Genomic DNA, 11,896 nt, shown 5'->3' with positions numbered 1-11,896 from the left:
GCCCTTTAATTATTATGTGTTATTAAGCAGACATTGAGTTAGATCTAATGTTGAATCCATGCATTTAAATTTGAATAATTTGTGCTTATGACAGTAGAGTTTGGTTGAGGGTTTGCCACTGATCACTTAGTTCTGCTCTCCTTTCCATCAATGAAACTCTGGACTCCTCTGCAGAAGGAGCAGGCAATACAGAGGTTATGATTGGTTTATAATTACAATCCAAATTTGGCCATTATTAAACAGTGTCACTGGGCCTTATCATGAATAATAATGTGGACCTCACACATTGCAGAAAGTACAGATTTACGTATGTGATAATGCAGGCAAAAATTCAATCTTAAAGAAGTTTAAAGTGTCAAATGTGAAAGCTTTACAATCAGAAACACTCACTGTAGCTCACTTATTCAAATGCAAAGAATGTGGCCTAGTGCTATCATACACTATTAATATAATACTATCAATATTATCGCCTCCTTTTTTTTTTTTTTTTTTTTAAATTCCAAGCAACCTTCTGCTCAGACAAAGAGAACAGAAAGCAACCAAACCTTGTCAGTCTTTTGCCTGGTATGCAGTTCTATCTGTGGCCAGTAAATTGGTTTATTTAACACATTGGAGACTCAATCACAAGGTATGAAATCGAGCTTTACCCAACTGCATATTAGCATAGCCAATAGATAGTGTTGATTTTTCACATGTACATGCGTGCATGAGTACAAAGCCAGCAGAATCCCACTGTGAGATCTGTGTAAATTTCTCCTACTTCTCAAGCTCCTACATACAAATCCCCCCAAATCCAAGCACAGGATTTCTTCAGAGGATAAAATGGTTAAATATGCATCAGCCAGGCAATGTTTGCAGCTTGTCTCCTGCAGCTCTGGGACTTAAATCAATAGAGATGTCACAGCTTGGTTTCTACCTGCAACTCTGCTCACGCTCTTTGTATCATTTCTTATATTAGAACTGAAGCGATAACATGATCGATTCGCCAGGGATGACAACAGAGGCCTCTGAGGAGCCTCACAGATCGGAGAATACACACTCAAAAAGCGCTTTTGGCTTTTCAGTATTTCGTTGTGATTGATAGCATTGCACAGTAGCATTAAATAGCAGTATTGACATGCAAAGGAATTGAAATATCTGTAAACAGATGAAATACATCAAATGAAATACATTGGCAACAACACCTTTATGAGGAAAGATTTTTCCCCTTCAACCATATATTAAATTTTGATTAGTCTTTTTTTTACAAGTTATTCAACAATGTTCAAAGCAAGGTTCTGATGTTTTCATGGATTGAAGCACCTTGTTTTGCACATAGGATTGCATTTAATACTCTCTGCACATTTCTATTTATTTTCTATATTCAAGTAAAAAAAAAAGAAAAAAAAAATCCCCTTAAAAGACCAAAACCAACAGTTTGTTAGTCCATCAAGAATATATGATGTAAATGTTTCAATGTTCCCTAAGAAATCTAACTCATGCAGGGGTAATATTGTATTTGTTGGGGACAACTATCAACATCAGATTAACACAGGTTTTGTGTTAAGTATTTATGGCACCATGGCTCATACTGGATTTAGTCAAAAACCCTGCAGTGATCCTGGGAGTGAAGGAACACGTCAGCCAGTGCAAATGTATGGCTCATTAATGTGTTCTTAAGTTTTTTAGCTGTGCTTGCGGTGTGGCTCCTGGGATGGCAAGGTTGGCTGGTAACAGCAACCATGAATTCTACTGACTGTGGTAATACTCTGACTTTAACACTAGCGCCACCATCGGGCTGATTTTGTTTGTTTGTGTTTTGTTTAAATGTCTCACAACTACAAAATAGATTGCCATGAAATTTGGCACATACTGTATATACTCATCTTGCTCTGTGGATGACATATGTTGATCATCAAGTCAAAATTTTGATTTGTCCAATACAGACTATGTTAGCGTGCTAAAATGCTAAACTCAGATGGCGAACATGTTAAAAGTTGTCATCAGCATGTAGCCATGTCATTGTGAGCCATAGCATACTGACGTTAGCATTTAGCTGCCTGAGTATGGTCTCACAGAGCTGCTAGCATGGCTGTAGATTCTTATTCTATATATATTTTTTACAGGTCTATCGCACAGAGCAAGATATATAGGGTCTGAAATGAGCACCCAGCACCCGCCAAATGCAAGTAAATTGTTGGCAGTGGAAGGTAGAATTGTCAGGCTGCAGACATGGAAAATGTTACAATGAGAAAAGTTAGCATATGACTGAAAAGAGCTTGCAACTGCTGTATAAAAACAGTGGGAAAGAGGATTTGCTTTGTATTGTCTCAGTTTGTTATGTATTGATTTATTATTGGATGTCCTCTGATGTGGACTCTTCAACACTGACATCGAATCTGGCTATGGCTCCACAGTTAACACTTTAGCAGGATGTATTCATTGTTGGTTTTGGTCTTTTTATTTCAGACCGAAAACAGCACTGAATAAAAAAAAAAGCAAGGACGCATGAGGCTTTATGTAACAGACAATGCAGAGGTGGGAGGCTTGAGTCACATGACTTGAGTCAGAATTCGAGTCACAAATTTGAGGAATTGAGATTCCTTGACTAACAAGACTCAACTTGACTATTAAATATTTGCATTCGGCAAGAACTGAGAAGTTTTGTTTTGGAAACATGACTGGGTGATTTCTAATGCAGTGTGCACAAATCTGGCAACCTAAGAGGACATGGGAGACCAGCAGAGGCCATGAAGCAGCTGTCATGGAGGGGGCTAGTCCAAAAATAGTAAAAAGTGGATTCAAGGATCACGAGGAACATGAGTCTTCTCATGACATGTCATTGTACTCCTTTCTATTGTTTTAAGAACCTCTTTACTTGCTCATTTATGAGGCTTGTTAATGATGGACACTGTCTTTTAACTGATTCGCTTTTGATTGTGTGACTTACTCCCACCTCTGAAATGCATCTCAGAAAAGTCCAGTTTGAGGAACAGATCAATCAGTTTGAAGACGTCAAAACACTGTACAGTGATTTATAAAATCACAAGAAAAGTTACCATGGCGACACTGATGTTGTCTTCTGTTGCGAAGATTGGGAAAGGTAAGCGGGTAGAAATATGACATTTTCATTACTAGTAATCAAGCAGGAATGTGCCTTTGCACATGTATGATTGCAGCATCTTGCTGGGTGATGTCACATTATGTTGAGCCAGATTCAACTTCTTGGACAACCATTTTTCTTCATAATGCAGTGGTCCCATTCAAATGAATGACCACGCTGTGTTTTTTTCATGCAGTGCTGTTGTCCGTCTGAACTCTGCCTTACTATTACAACACAAACTTTCCAGATGCCCTCTCGGAGCATTTCCTACAGCTGAAGCTCTTCCGTGTATTTTTATCTGACATGGATTTAAAATATCACATGCCAGACAGTTTTTTTTTTCCTCTTCAGCTTGACTGACGTTACAACACTTTCCTCCTTTTTGTAAATCAAACCACTGATGCTTTGATAATGTTGCCCTTACCTCACCTGTGCATCAAGAGCAAACTCTCCTGTTGTCGACTCCTCTTCGTCACCAAGAAATAACAGTCTTACCAACATAATGCACCGTGAGAGGGACAGAAGGTAAACATAAGAGAAAGCATTCAAGTTGAAAAGTCTCTGTTTTGTTATGTGAGATGCTGATCGTTCTCCTCATGCCACAGGACGGTCTGGGAGTGACAAATGAATACAGGTGTGACGGAGTCCACTTTGTATACAGTCTCAAACAGCAGCAACCATCTTCTCATTAGGGTCTCACTGGTGCTCATTCAATGCTGCTGTGTCCACACATGTTGAACTGCAAATACAAAAGAAACTTCAATCTTCTTCATCCTCTTTCGCAGTCGTCATGATGAGGTGTTCAGGGTCTGCTGCTGTTTGTGTCATCTCCAACGGGTTCTTCCTGTTCCTTCTTCCTCTGCCTCATCCAGCACGGCTCAGTCATCTCTGTATCAGGGAGACACAGGACAGGCTATTAATACGGTGCTTGTAAATCCTCTGAACACACAGATACACACTCCCCACTCTTTGCATTACATGTTATCTTTAGAAACACTATGTCACAGTTATGAGTTGCTGTGCGCATTCAAAAAGGTGGGCACAGCTATTTGAATGCCAAACACACGCAGGGAATTCAAACTTAAAGAAATGATTACAGCATGATTTAGAGAGCATAGTTAACAGGATTGCCTGGCAGTATCAGATTAGCTGTGAACGGTGTCTTTGGTTCCACTGCTATTATCCCTCAGCGTGTCACTTTTACACCAAGACACAGTTTATCCTCATGCATTATGTATAATCACTTCAGACAAACCAGGTCTCTCCAGGATGGAGCTTTTGCAGAGCTAAAGTCTTTGTCTCAAACTCAGAGGTGCCTGTTTTTTTTCATTTCCTCAAAGTTTTTAGTCAGTTTTAACTCAAAATGCTGAACGACAGTGTGTTTAACTCTGTATTTTGCGGCTTATTTCCTAAGATGAACTCCTATTTATGGCTTCCAAAGGCTGGACTGAAACGAACAAGACATTGGTTATTTATGAAGTGCTTGTCGGACGGCTAAACAGTGTTTGATGATTCTGAAAACAGCTATGCCAACCAAAAGCTACGGGGAACCCTCCACAACACTTTTTACAACCAAGTGCAACACTGAAAAGGTCTTATCCATCCTCCCCGTTTCAATGGTTATCATATCTGCGGCTTCTCATCGCAACTTTGACTGTAGACATTCACTTTTGCCCTCAGTTGTCCCCCATGACATGTTGAATGAACCAGTTTGTTTTGGGCATACCACCTCTTAGTCTTCATCCCATCTTTAAATGTCCTCTCACATTTATATGGCTGTATCTGCACATCACAACTCCACTTGTGCTCATTCAAATAAAACAGAAGTGGGTCAGATGCAAATTCATTCATTCAGCGACTATTCATGTGCTTCATGAGGCTTATTCCCACTCCACAAATAGTAAATAAACAAGTGACTGGATTTGATGTACATAAATGTCTAATAATAGAAAGAGCACAGTCTCAGCCTCAAATTGACAGTATTTTAATCACAGTAACTTCTACGCACCAAAATGTTGAGAGGGAAACGGCACAAAGTACTATTACATGGCAAGTGACAGTGGTTATGTACTGCTGCTTATATTTAGGACCCATCTAATTTCTTGTTCTACTTTTGAACTGTGTTCAAGTCAGGTCTTCTCCGAGATTAATGAAGTTTATAATCAACTCAAAAATATTATCATCTCATACTTTCAACTTCATTTTTGTTTTCAGCCAAAGAACTGGAAAACCACTGCTCTTGCTCTCCCAGGGACTCTGAGTGTAATGAAATCTGAGTGCGCCTCAGATATCTGAATTAATTTGCTGACTGCTGCATGTTGATGAAGTATTTAATTAATTAAACAGCTTGTCTCTTTTCATATCTGTAAAAAGCGAGAGAATATAATCAGTACTCTGAGTAAGAAAAAAGAACCGAAATTAAATTCTCATCAGGCTCACCGAAATTGCAAACAATGAAAGACAGCATTTTTTTTTTTTATCAGTGAAACAACAAATTGCACAAATCTATTGGGAAAAGTGTCACAAAGTACAAATAAGATGACAAATGCAGTAATAATGCTGTTTGATAAATTTAGCATCTGGCTCTATTTGTCTCCGTGTGCTTCAAGTCAGGCTTTCCCTCGTTGAATAAAGGTATCTGTGATGCACCTTTGAGCATACTGAAGGTGCATTCTTTGACATGCATGTTTTATTAGCAACAAACAGTAACATTATATAGCCACAGTGAATAATTTAAAGGAATAGTTCTGCATTTTTGGAAATACACATATTTCTACACATATCGCTTTCATTCCAAGAGTTAAATAGGAGGATACCATACTTATGTCTCTTGATATGTGGCTGGAGACAGCAGCTTGTTAACTTAGCGTAGCAGTAACACTGAAAATGGAAAATCCAAAATGTTTCTGTCAATGTCTGAGCATTGGGCCACTCAGGCTGTCTGAGCAGCAGGAGGTACAAAAAAAAAAAGAATAGAGGGCACCATCTGCATGCGATGGGGCACCAGTGAGCAGATCATTATGATGTGTTTATGGTGAAACGGTTCCAAACTCTGGCTAAGATTAAATTTGTTTTATTATATGACTCAGAGTGTAATAAAAACAGACAGGGAACTATGAACTGCTTAATCATTTAGGGGCATTTTCTCTACTGGGGGTGCACCCCAGAGGGCCCTGCATCACATTTTCTCCACTGGAAGGGCAGCCAAGAGGGCACTGCATTGCGATTTCTCCACTGGAAAGGTGCCCTAGAGGGCATTGCATTCCATTTTTTCCATTTTCAGCATACCCATTAGTACACTGTATCACATTATCTCCATTGGACAGGCACCCTAGAGGGCCCTGCATCAACTTTTCTCCACTGGAAGGGCGCCCTAGAGAGCACTACATTTTCTCTATTTTAAGGGTACCCATTAGTACACTGCATCCATTCTAGCTTCTTTTTATTTAATGCACTCCGTTGTAATCAGAGCAGCAGTTCACATATTTAGACTCTACGGATCCTTTAATGATTAAATCTAATACTGGTATAATGAATGCTAAGACACTAAGACTTTTGGAGCAATGCCATCTGTTAGATCTGTGTTATATTTAATATATATATAATATTATATATATATCACTTTAAAATGTGACTGTGTGACTCAGTATGTGTAACGAGTCCGTGCTAATTAGCAGTGTACCAGCTGTACATGACTATTACATGGGTAGACGAAATCATTGGCTCATGAGCAAAAGTGACTAATTTATTTGTTCAGTAACTTTCATTAGACTGTTGTCAGTAGCTAACTGAATTCATTTTTCACTTAATTTCCCTGCATGGGATGGCAGTGTTACAGTAACTCAATTCACTACTGCCTCAAAATATTATTTTAGTTAGTTATTTATAGTCACTAAATAGCCTCGGTGCTTCCATTTCGGGTTTATGCTATGCAACTTAATGCAGTTCAGCCTTGATGCAGGAGACCAGGATTGTCAGCCAACCTACCTTTCAATGTACTGTTAGTGTGTATGTTGCAGTACTTCAGGGGCCAGTGTTCTTGAAACTTGGTATTTTCCCCTCAGTTATATTGGAGGAGAGTGGAAGAAGGGTGTCTGAAATCAGACACCACAGTAAAATTCATAACATTTACTCCAGACAGATCCATTTAACATTTTATCATTTGACTAATTCAATTATTTTTCTTTTGTTTTGACAATTTCTTATAGGAAAATATGATTAAGATTGTGACAATCACAGTACAGTCTGAACAACTCCACCCAAGTCCTGCCGGCTGCACTCGCACACACAGATCCATACACACACACACACACACACACACACACACACACTGAAAAAGAACATTGGGTGACTCTGAATCCGTAGTGTTTCCTCACTACAAATCGTGAAAACCACAATCATCCAACATGAATGCACTGGAATTCATAGGATAATGGGTTGGACAGCTGCACACGTGCAGTGATAAAGCCTTCAAAAGAGCAGAGTCTGCAAAATCTTAGTAAGGCTGACGCTCACCCAACTGCAACTTTTGTTCCACTTGGGCACACTAAAGCTTATGAATCACCAAAATATGAAGCGCGAGCAGAAACTGTGCATGGAAAATAGACCCCTGGGTTGTTTTATCTTTTGCATCAACTACTCTAACACTGGCCTACATGTATGTGTACGTCTGGCTTCCTGCTGGTTGTTAGTCTAAAGGCCTGAAAACACACTCCGTCAATCAACTTCTTACTGTGAACAATGGTAACACCCAATGTTCTGTCAGAGTAAGAGTGGGCTTAGTTACTTCAGTTCAGAGAGTTTTGTTTTTCTCTTTTTGTCTGTGCTCTACAAAGTGCCTTGAAGAAGGTGGGGCTCAGTTGTTAGAAAGCGATATCAAGCATTTCCTTGCCGCAGTCATAATTATATTTAACTTAGGTTGTTTGATTATGTTGCCAGCACTGTCAGTCAAATCTGATAAAGCCACACCCCCTGATGAAGCAGATTAACTGAGCTTTTAAGCTGTGCTAGCACTGTGGCTCTGAGGATGGCAGTGTTGATCAGTTGGCCCCTTTGGTCCAGACTGAAATATCACAACAACTATTGGATGAATTGCCATGGATTTTGATACACATTCATATCCCTATCAGGATGATTTGCAATCAAATTGTTGATCCCTTAACTTTTTATCCAGTGCATCAGGGCAAAATTACATTTTTTTCCTACAATTTGGTTTATAATCAAATGACTGCAAAACAGAAGTTGTGTGTAGGGCTAATTAGCCAATGTAAACAAAGATTGGAGAATGATGGACATTACTTGCTAAACATCAATATGTTAATGCTGTCATTTGTGAGCATGTTAGCCTTGCTGATTTTAGCATTTATCCAGATGTACTTCTGTGCCTCATCACATAACTGTTAAGAAATAATACCAGAAGCTATTTGTTCCAAATCTTGACTGTTGGTTATTTAGGGTTTGAAACAAAGTTTCAAAGGGCTCTAAGATCAGTTTTGGCTGCTTACTGACATCCTGGATGCATGGATGAATGGTTGGACAGTTCTACTAACGAGGGAACACAAACTTTAAACAGCTCTCCCTTCTCTTTTCTTTGCAGCATGATAGCTCACTGAAGTCATTTCCCACTGGACGAAAAAGAAAAGAAGACTTTATCGCCTCCTTTATCAAAAGCAATTGGGACTATTGGGATTATTTGATGATAGTGTATTCACACAGGCTTGTAAGAGTATATTGATGTGTGGTCATCTGTCTTTAGAAGTTTTATCACCAAAGCAATTTTTACAGGTTAGAGGAGCTATAGTTTCTGTCTTCCTTGTCCCTAATGCCTGCAGCAAAAGAGTCGTGTTCTTTTTCTGTGTGAATAGCAGTGTGCAGAAAATAGAAACCTGAGTGACTCCCCTAGCCCTCAGTCCAGCTGTTCATTGGCCACCTGTTGACTTGCTATTGCCGTGCATTTGGCTGTGAGCCCTACCATTGATGTCTATCCTTCGTTACCCCCTCTACCCCTCTTGTTTTTGCCACTGCCCCGTTCCAGCAGACCTCCTTTTGCTCTCTCAGTGGCAGCCAAACCACCTCACGACCCAGTTGGCAGCAGCCGTCAGACAGCGAGGTGCATATTTGCCCCTCTTTGCCAAGGCCTCATCATCAAGAGCTCATCAGAGACCATGAGTGGATCTCAATCTGCTGAGGAAGTAAAGGGTTCATTGACTGAGAATGGTTTCCTCTGCCATTTCCTGTAACTCCCCAGATGTAAATTATTCAGCTAAGCTTTCTACATGCTGCATCTTTAAGGAATTACAGAATTTAAAGACATTTAACAAAATTCTTTAAATTAAAGAAAGTATTATGATATTTGAAGTGTTGGAAGGAGCATTTATTAGCCCCTCTGCTGCTAATATGTGCATGTCGAAGCAGCAGAGGAGTATAAATCTCCAGCAGAGCTTGGAGAAAGATTTACTGGGTAATTATTGTGGTTATCAGCATTGTTATTGTTATGTATTTACACACCCTGGACCACATTCAACCTGGATGGCAACCAGCTTAAATTTGGAATAGATTACTTCACTTTTGCATGAAAAATGCCCCAAGAGCCACAGAAAGTTAAATTGCTTGTGTGTGTGTGTTTGGGCCTGGGTGTGATATTGACTGAATGTCTGGGTAAAAGATACGCTAAAAGCAGAGTTTGTATTCCAGTTCTTGCACCATGAAGGCTTGTGAGTCAGTGTGACTGGTTCTCCGGCTGTTACGGCTCCTGATTCTCGCTTGCTCCCTCTCTGGCAGGACATACAGACCTGGCTTATCCCGCCTGGCTTAACACACAATGCACTGGCTGGTTCTTATCTTAGGCTTGCAGCACCACAGGCCTCATCCACACATGCAATTACACCAGTGCACACAGACCACTAATAAGGACAGTATGTCCATACTGCGTGTGTGTGCACACATGTGCCTCTGTTTACACGTTTTTCAAATTATCAGCTCCATGAATACTTTATACCAAATAGCTGTTGAAAGACTTTCATAGTATCTTGGTATCTTAATGTTACCAAATTTATTATTTATTTTGACTTTATAAATGAGAGCAATATAGCATTTCTCTCTCCAGATATATGCTGATATAGATGCTGATGTTCTATTTTTCATTTATTTTAGCATGCTAATTATCCTCTAAAATAACAGTTCCAGCCTGATACCACAATGTAACCACACCAGGAAACACAAAGGTTCACATGGCAGTGCAATGATTAGTAAGTTCAGTAATTCAACTTAAAAGGTGAAACTAATATATCATATAGACTCATTACATGCAAAGTGAGATATCCCAAGCCTTTGTTTCTTATATTTTTGATCATTACGGCTTAAAACCCCAAATTCAAAATCTCAGAAAATTAGAATATTGTGGAAAGGTTCAATATTGTAGGCTCAAAGTGTCACTCTAATCAGCTAATTAATCCAAAACACCTGCAAAGGTTTCCTGAGCCTTTAAATTGTCTCTCAGTATGGTTCAGTAGAATTCACAATCATGGGGAAGACTGCTGACGTGACAGTTGTGCAGAAAACCATCATTGACACCCTCCACAAGGAGGGAAAGCCTCAAAAGGTAACTGCAAGAGAAGCTGGATGTTCTCAAAGCCCCATATCAAAGCACATTAATAGAAAGTTAAGTGGAAGGAAAAAGTGTGGAAGAAAAAGGTGCACAAGCAGCAAGGATGACCGCATCCTGGAGAGGATTGTCAGGAAAAGGCCCTTCAAAAGTGTGGGAGAGCTTCACAGGGAGTGGACTGGGGCTGGAGTTGATGCATCAAGAGCCACCACACACAGACGGATCCTGGACATGGGCTTCAGATGTGGTATTCCTCTTGTGAAGACGCTCCTGAATAACAAACAACGCCAGAAGCGTCTTACCTGGGCAAAAGAAAAAAAGAACTGGTCTGTTGCTCAGTGGTCCAAAGTCCTCTTCTCTGATGAGAGCAAATTTTGCATCTCATTTAGAGACCAAGGTCCCAGAGTCTGAAGGAAGAATGGAGAGGCACACAATCCAAGATGCTTAAAGTCCAGTGTGAAGTTTCCACAATCGGTGTTGATTTGGGGAGCCATGTCATCTGCTGGTGTTGGTCCACTGTGCTTTATTAAGTCCAGGGTCAATGCAACCGTCTAACAGGAAATTTTAGAGCACTTCATGGTTCCTTCAGCAGACAAGCTTTATGGAGACGCTGACTTCATTTTCCAGGGGGACTTGGCACCTGCCCACACTGCCAAAAGTACCAAAACCTGGTTCAATGATCATGGGATTACTGTGCTTGATTGGCCAGCTAACTCACCTGACCTGAACCCCACAGAGAATCTATGGGGCATTGCCAAGAGAAAGATGAGAGACATGAGACCGAACAATGCAGAAGAGCTGAAGGCTGCTATTGAAGCATCCTGGTCTTCCATAACACCTCAGCAGTGCCACAGGCTGATAGCATCCATGCCACGCCGCATTGAGGCAGTAATTCGTGCAAAAGAGGCCCAAACCAAGTACTGAGTACATATGCATGATTATACTTTTCAGAGGGACGACAATTCTGTATTTAAAATCCTTTTTTTTATTGATTTCATGTAATCTAATTTTCTGAGATTTTGAATTTGAGGTTTTCACAAGCTGTAAGCCATAATCATCAAAATGATAACAAATAAAGGCTTGAAATATGTCGCTTTACATGTAATTTGTCTATGTAATACATTAGTTTCACCTTTAAAGTTGAATTATTGAAATAAATGAACTTTTGCACGACATTCTAATTTTTTGAGTTTCACCTGTATAATGTAGCT

The 11,896-nt window shown here is 39.8% G+C and overlaps 1 protein-coding gene across 1 annotated transcript in view; it reads right to left on the bottom strand.

Annotated features, from left to right (window-relative positions):
* Positions 1-496: 496 nt before the first annotated feature.
* The window catches only part of uts2r (urotensin 2 receptor), a 46,315-nt gene continuing 34,915 nt past the window's right edge, over positions 497-11,896 (bottom strand). Inside the window, exon 4 of the mRNA XM_076760870.1 lies at positions 497-3,970. The gene's annotated coding sequence lies outside the window, so the exon portion shown is untranslated. The remainder of the gene's footprint in view (positions 3,971-11,896) is intronic.

This window comes from Chaetodon auriga, chromosome 20 (genome assembly GCF_051107435.1).
Source record: "Chaetodon auriga isolate fChaAug3 chromosome 20, fChaAug3.hap1, whole genome shotgun sequence".
Classification (NCBI taxonomy): Eukaryota; Metazoa; Chordata; class Actinopteri; order Chaetodontiformes; family Chaetodontidae; genus Chaetodon; species Chaetodon auriga.
The sequence above is the reverse complement of the archived record's forward strand: the minus strand, read 5'-3'. Positions and strand labels throughout refer to the sequence as shown.